This window comes from Ovis aries, chromosome 1, assembly GCF_016772045.2.
Source record: "Ovis aries strain OAR_USU_Benz2616 breed Rambouillet chromosome 1, ARS-UI_Ramb_v3.0, whole genome shotgun sequence".
In the NCBI taxonomy this organism is placed as follows: domain Eukaryota; kingdom Metazoa; phylum Chordata; class Mammalia; order Artiodactyla; family Bovidae; genus Ovis; species Ovis aries.
The window spans coordinates 209,340,283-209,347,798 of NC_056054.1; the positions used below are offsets into that span (position 1 = coordinate 209,340,283).

Below are 7,516 nucleotides of genomic sequence, written 5' to 3' on the forward strand. Positions count from 1 at the left end.
AGGAGAATTTTTTAAAATGGAGAATTGCTCCATTTCTAATGGAGAAATGGGCAGCAGCTATAGAATTTTTGTACCCCTCCCCATAACAGTTTCTCCTTTTATTAACATCTTGCATTAATGTGCTACATTCATTACAATTGATGTGCCAGTTTTTACATTATTATTAGCTAAAGCCTATCATTTCCATTAAGGTTCACTTGGCGTTGTACATGGTACGGATTTTGACATATGCATATAATGACATGTATCCATCATTGCAATATCATACGGAATATTGTCATAGCCAAATGGCTCTAATTTTTAGACCTGGGCCTTTATAACACAGGTTTGCATTGCAACTTGCACATGTGAGTTTCACTTACCATGGCCAGGCAGGACTGTTCCACTTACCTGTGGTCTCTACACAGCTATAGTCAACAACTAGTATGAGTCGGTCTGAAATTGTTTCTTATCATTTTGGAAGAGAGTATTCTAAGGCACTAATTTCCTCTTTAGTCTTATTCAGCCTCCTCTTTTTATTTTACTGTTTAAATAGTTATTTATCTGGCTTGCTTTGTTTTCTTTTTGTTTCCTTTTAGTGGCATCAGAAATGGTCTGTTTACATGGTGACTAATTTAATCTTCTGGGATGTGTTCCAATGTGGGAGATAAAGTGCTTTTATTATTGTCAGGATCATTACTGTTCCTATGTTTACTCAGGGCATCTATCTGGTGTTAGGTTTCCTTTCTTTTTCAGTTGGTTGCCTCAGATGCTGGGTCCTTATTTCCTCTTGTGTTCCAGATTCATTTTCACTTATCTTTGGATTTCCAGCTTTTAAAGATATTACTCTTAAAACCAGGGAGTTATTTCTTAGGAAATTTGTAGCTCTTTTACAGTTTCTATTTTTTGGGATATTCTGACTGATTGTTTAGCCCCCTGTTAGCCAGGGAAATAGTAGGCAGTAGTGTAAATAACACAGAACTTAAAAATCAGAAGTAGTTTCAAGCTCTATCATGCACTGACTAGGTAGGCATCAAGCTCTTAGTAAATGAGGATAATGATGCCTGACTTGAACAGGCTAGTCTTATCCTCCTCAGTCCTACCTGAAAAGTCCCTAGTCTTCTAAGCACACGCACACATGCGCTGCCCCAGAGCTGATCCAGGTGTGACACGGGTTAATTAACTTGGGTAGATATCTAATACACTATGGAGAAACACTGATTTGTCTTTTTTTTTTTTTTCCCATTTGTTCATCCATCCATTCAACATTTATTGTGTCAGCTCCAGAGTTAAGCTCTGGGAATACAAAGATGAGTGAGTTTCAGCACTGCCCTCATGGGTTCACTGTCTCAGATAACCACTAGTGAAAACTCTATCTGAAAATTTTAAACTTAGTGTGAAAAACTGTGATGAGTGTGTTGCCCTTCCCTTTACCTTTGGTTGCTGGTTTGTTGCATAACCTTTTGGGGTTCACATCCAAAGGACTGAAAGTGGATTGGGCTTAACGGTGGCTTCTTAGGTGACACTTGCGTCTGCTAATCATATGAATGCTGATATATGGCTTTAGAGAGAGCTTAAGTACTGGAGGTTGGGAATGGCATTAAAATACAGAAGATAATTAAGGCATTTAAAAGAGTGTTTTGTTAGCTACTTAAACTGCAATTTCTGGTTTGAAAAACATGGTTCATAAGTGGTTTCAGTATTCTATTTATTAACTAATTTGAGGAATAACATTGACTTAAAGAGCTACATATGGGTGAAACAACAGAAGTAATTTTGAGTACACATTGTGGAACCAAAGACAATATGTCTTATAGTGTTTAGGTACTTACTCTATTTGAGGGGATGTTGGTAGAGTAAAACTTATATTAGCAAGGCAATAAAATGCATCTTGAATTCTCATTGATCATAAGACTTTCACTGAAGCCCACTAGACAGTCTGTTTTACAACTGATTTGGATTTTATGGTCTCTCTTCCATGTGAAGAATTTCCAGTCTCTCGAAAATCTCCAGAGCAAGCACTTAATTATTTCTTATCACAGTAGCCTGTCCAGGCTATAGTGCCAAAGATTGAGTGATGTCAGCAGTGGTCCTATGTTTAGGGTAGCTTGAAGGTCCTCAGATCCTGCCATGATTCTTCTTAATGGGAAAGACCATGGAAAGGAGCAGGGAATAGCTGGGGAGCAGTATTTCTTTCCTTTCTTGTTTGCCTTTAAACTTGTAGGCCCTCCAAACCTAACTTGAGTGTGCTTCTGCACAATAGAGAAATGGTGATGCCCCTGCAACAGAGATTTATAAATAACCTTTTCTATGGGTGGTGGTATTGCACACTGGTTAGAAAAAAAAAAAAAGCATTTAGTATCTATCACTTTCAGTATTTCATCATTTACAAGACGTACTCTTTCCTCTATGCTTTAACATCTGTGAAATTGGAGCCCAAATTGGAATTGATGAAATACTGTAGTTTAATTGGCTGCATTTTTGTCCTCTATGAGTGGGAGATAAAACAATAATGGTACTGTCATCTCACATTAGATGATGTGGAGCTAGCTATGCGAACCATAGAACAGTTCCTTAAATGCTCTGTGTTGTATATCCCACATTGATCCTCAGTGCACAACACTGGCACAGAATAAACTACAGAAATAAAATTGGATGCTTTTTATTACATTGCTTCATATTTCTTCTTACACTGTCTCTGTGACACAGGGTAGAACATAAATTAGAGTAATTCTTCACATCAGTAACGTACATGAGTTTTCTTGTGTGATTATTTAGTTGTTGAAATTACTACTGTATCATATGTTGATTTATTTTTATTATGAAAAATGATTATGGGACAGGGAATAAAATATGGAGATAAATAACAATATATGTTTGCATAATGCCTTATGTCTTCAAAACCACTTAGCAGTCTTATCCTCCTTTGCTTCCCCATGCAGTAAAGAGCAAGGTATTATCCTCCTTTGTAGAAGGGAAAGGATTGAGTGACTTACTGTAAGACACCCAGATATTTTCCAGGTCCTTGTCCAGAGCTCTCTTCTGCCTTTAAAATCTTTTCCACACTCACAGTATCAACTATCCCTGCTTTTAGATTGCTATTTAATTTCCAGAGGTCCTCTCTCATATTTCTGAGATAGTCTCACCACATATCTCACCATCGCCCCCAACACGTCTTACATAAACTGTCTTTTCCCTATAACAAACCCATTATAGGTTACTCCCTATGCTTACTTCTTTCAACAGGGCAGTTACCTTCAGAAATGTGGAGTCATGCCTAGTCCCTCCCCTTTCCTCAACATCTTCCCTCACAGTGTATCGATACCAGTTTTTTCCCATCGTTCTTCTCCAGTGTATTTTCCTTTAAACCTCCTCTGGTATTTTTTTCTAGTCAGGAATTTTTCAATAGTCTCTTAGTCTTCTAATTCATCTTGTACTCAGCTGGCTTAAAGCTTATAAAATTAATTTTTGTATATATCACAGGCTCAATATTGGGAAGAATAAACTCTAAGGACTAGAAGGATCTCAAGTCTGGTTAATGCTCTCTTTTAATCATAGAGGGCTGGGCAATGATGAGCCTAGTTCACTAAGAGAAACTAGGATTGTGAGACCAGCCAAGAGAAGATAATGCCAGGGCTTCCCATATGGTGCTAGTGGTAAAGCACCTGCCTGCCAGTGCAGGAGATATAAGAGACATGGGTTCGATTCCTGGATTGGGAAGATCCTCTGGAAGAGGGCATGACAACCCACTCCAGTATTCTTGCCTGGAGAATTCCATGGACAGAGGAGCCTGGAGGGCTACAGTCCATGGGTCACAAAGAGCTGGACATGGCTGAAGTGATTCAGCATGCACGCACGCAGACCAAGGAAGTTCCTCCTAGGTCTTCTCTCTAATTATTTAGACTGATCTTTTATTCAACATAAGACAAAACAAACAACAACAACAACAAAATCCTTCCTCTATCACCCAGTTCTCTCAATAAAACCTGGACATGCTGTGCTTATTTCTCCCCTCCACCTTTGCTCGTATGGCACCCCAGTCATGCAAAAAATGCATTCAGTGAACACTTACTAGGCACTTACAAGGAAAGAGAATATAAAAATGAGGAAGATCCTGCTTTACTCCTATTAGCTCAAAGGCAGTTAAGGAGGGGGAACAAATAAGTAATAAATTATGATACAGTGCAATCAATGTCACTGCTTACAAAGTGTTTATTGGGAACATAAAGAAGCTATGTCCAAGAAGCTATGTAAAGAAGCTGTGTCTAAGGCAGTCAGGAAAGGCTAGAAAGTGGAGGTGACATTTGAACAGATCCTCTTCTCAGTCTTTCCAGATTCTGTTCAGGCGTTTATCCAATGGTGCAATGTGTCTAAAATGGCTAAGGTGTCAGCACTTTATAAAACTCCTTTGAAACTACTGCTGTTATCTCTTGTTCTGACATTATCCTAACCTGTTATTTACTGTTTTGTATATATTTTCCTCAGTTCCTCAAGCTAGATCACAAACTCCTAAACAGTGGGGATCATGCTTTACATTTAGATACATTTTAGTATCCATCTCCAGACACAGAAACGAAATCCATGTTTACCAGAAGATTTCTTTTGATCCTTCATGTACATGCTAATTTTCATAATTAAAAGTCATATATGTGCTGTCACACATTAATGACTACAAGTTCTGACGTTAAAAATGAATTTTTCGGAGAGAAGCATGCTCTCTACTAAAGTACAGTTATTGTGGGATGTGCTACTAAATAATTCAGCTTACATGCAGCAAATCCTAACCTGATTATTATGATGGTAATGATTCTATTATTTAGTGCTCAGAGAGAAATGTACGCATATTTGAAACAAGTACTGCAGGCAAGCAGAAGTGATGGTGCATGATCCACAAAATATGCAGTATTTTACAGCAAACATGCTGGGTGGAGTGTATATTGATTTTTTTTAATCCGTAAGTGGGACTTCAGGTCTATAAAATATTGTTTACCGGGATCAGGTTTCCTTGAACAAATACAGGTGACTGCTCTTTCCTGATTTTTTTTCATCATTTATTACCAGACTGGCACCATAATGTAACTCTTTCTTGTGGAGGTACACAAAGGAAGCTTGAGCTATGATTATTTTTATTTCACTTATTTAAAACAAACAAAATATACAGATGAACAAAACTGGGTGGCTTTATAACAGTAGAAGTGTGCATGCTCAAGAATAAATTAACTGTTCAAAGCTGACTCAATTTGCAATTTAGGGAAATTCAATCCAGCAAAAGCTCAATTAGTCTAGATTTGGATTTTTTTAAATTAAATGCCCAGTTTAATAACCCAGACTATCATTTTAAAAAATGCGTGTCTAGTTATATTTTGAAGTGTTAACATTGGGCATTTCTTTTGCTTTTTCTGGAAAGAATTCATAAGTAAAATGGAAGTAGAATACCATGGTATGTTTTACAAAATACTTTGAAGGCATTTGAGAATGTATGAATTTTATCTGTATAAATAGTTATATCAAGATTCATTGTGAATTATCACTAGCAAAAATTTAGTAGGATGGATTTATACTCTATGGGTTGCCAATTTGGGGATTTACATTTATAAATGATTTCTTTAGTAGGCTTTTTATTAGAGTTGAGAAATAAATTTAAAAAGCTCATTTAGCACTTTTAAACTATTACAGAAAATAACATCACGTTCTATGCAAAACATCTTTAAGTTATAGAGAAACAATATCTAGCTTCAAAAAAGAGAAAATATTTATTAAAATTCAGTAGATAATTTCTTAGTTTCACTGTGTATCATATTATTTTAAGATTGCCCAAAGAATCCATATGTCAGGAAACTGCTTTGAATATGGGTTTATAAAGGAGAAGTGGCCTCTAACATTGTATAAAGGAGGGGATCCAAATTATAATATTATGGATACTGAAGTCTAGTATTATGACCCACTGGCATCACATAATTTAATAAGTAAACTCATCTGAATATTGTCAGCAGGCTATTAGATATGAATTATTAGGAGATTGGAGACAATTCTAAATACATATTTTCAATACACATATGCATTTCAAAAATATACATTTTTATCTATCATTTGCTCTTCCACAATGACCATTCTTATTTATTCACCTGCTGGTTTTTAGGGTGAAGGAGGTTAATAATGGGGCCATCTTCCCTGTTGCCCTGGAGAAACTGAATAAAAGCCTTTTCATTTGTTTGGGGGTGAGGCCCTCATTTACACTTATGCAGTCTTGAGACTTGGTTTGGGGCTTATTTACGTGAATTTTCATGGTGAATTCTAACTGAATACATTTATTTCCCTAACTTCTCAACACTGTTTCAAATGCTATTCAAGATAAATCATAGGACAATGATTTTAAAGAAAGTTTGATCGAGTAAACCTATTCTGAATTTATTTGCCATGGTTGGCCATCACTAGAACAGGTAGCCACTTCCTTAATAATGTGGGTCATTTTTGGTTCTAGTACCTGATTATTGCCAATATTAAATGATGGGATACAAAAAGCAAGACCTCAGAATAAAAATTCAACTTTTGTTATCAAATAGCAATTTTACCCAATGTAATAGTAAGTAAAATGTTAAAAGTATAACTTGTAAGTTTGAGGCTTAAATAATTAACACATTGATTGCCTTTAAGTTTTCTTATCATTTTTACTTTTGTTACTTAAATAAAGGAGAAAAAGTACTTTTGTGAACTTTACCAAATGCTCACACACCGTTTTTTTGTTTTCATACTATAGTTAAGTCATATTTCCCTGTTGGGAAATGGGAAAAGTTAGCCAATATCCCAATAGAAATATCTTATAATACAGTAACACTACTTCTTTTAAAAATCATCCTGCTGATCAGTTTTTAAAAATGACTTACCTTACTGTATCTGTGTGATGTTCAAAATTAAAGCCCATTTTTCAGGTGGTAGGGAGACTTCTGTGCTGAACGTTTTCTGGCTTATTCATAAAATTTGCTTAAGCAGAGGAACAGGAGAGCAGGGAGCAAAACAAACATAGAAACCCAGGAGAGAAGATGTGCCCTGAAGACCAGTGCTAACGGCAACAGAGAGAGTGGAGGCAGGCCTCCTCCTCTGTAGTTTCACCTGATTTCCAATCTGTGTTAGCATAGAGAGCTCACAGACAGACATGCTTTCTAGATGTTGAAATGCTTACTTAAGCCCAGAGATGTACTGAAACCAGTTTTGTTTTTGTTTTTTGGGTTTTTTTTTTTGCCTGCATAAATAATGCACATGATATACTTATACCCCGACGCAGCATACACTATGCATAGAAAATAGCTGTTGACATCTCTGAATTATATAGTGTAGTATAAGGGGCATAAAAATGTAACCTCCTATTTGTTTTAGTGACTGTTGGAAATGGTTTAGTTTGGTTTTCAGCTCAAGTTTATAAAACAGACTTGCTGTTTTAAAAGCCTACTTTCATAACAATTTCTGGCTGAAAGGCCTCGAAAAAGATCATATAGGCAAGGTAGTTGGTTCTGAGAAGAGCTTCCACAGTCAGAAAAAC

General features: G+C 36.3%; 1 protein-coding gene across 1 annotated transcript in view; it reads right to left on the minus strand.

Moving 5' to 3' along the window:
- The window catches only part of KCNMB2 (potassium calcium-activated channel subfamily M regulatory beta subunit 2), a 424,156-nt gene extending 417,097 nt beyond the window's left edge, over positions 1-7,059 (minus strand). The window contains exon 1 of the mRNA XM_060405120.1: positions 6,864-7,059. The gene's annotated coding sequence lies outside the window, so the exon portion shown is untranslated. The remainder of the gene's footprint in view (positions 1-6,863) is intronic.
- Between the last annotated feature and the right edge of the window lie 457 nt (positions 7,060-7,516).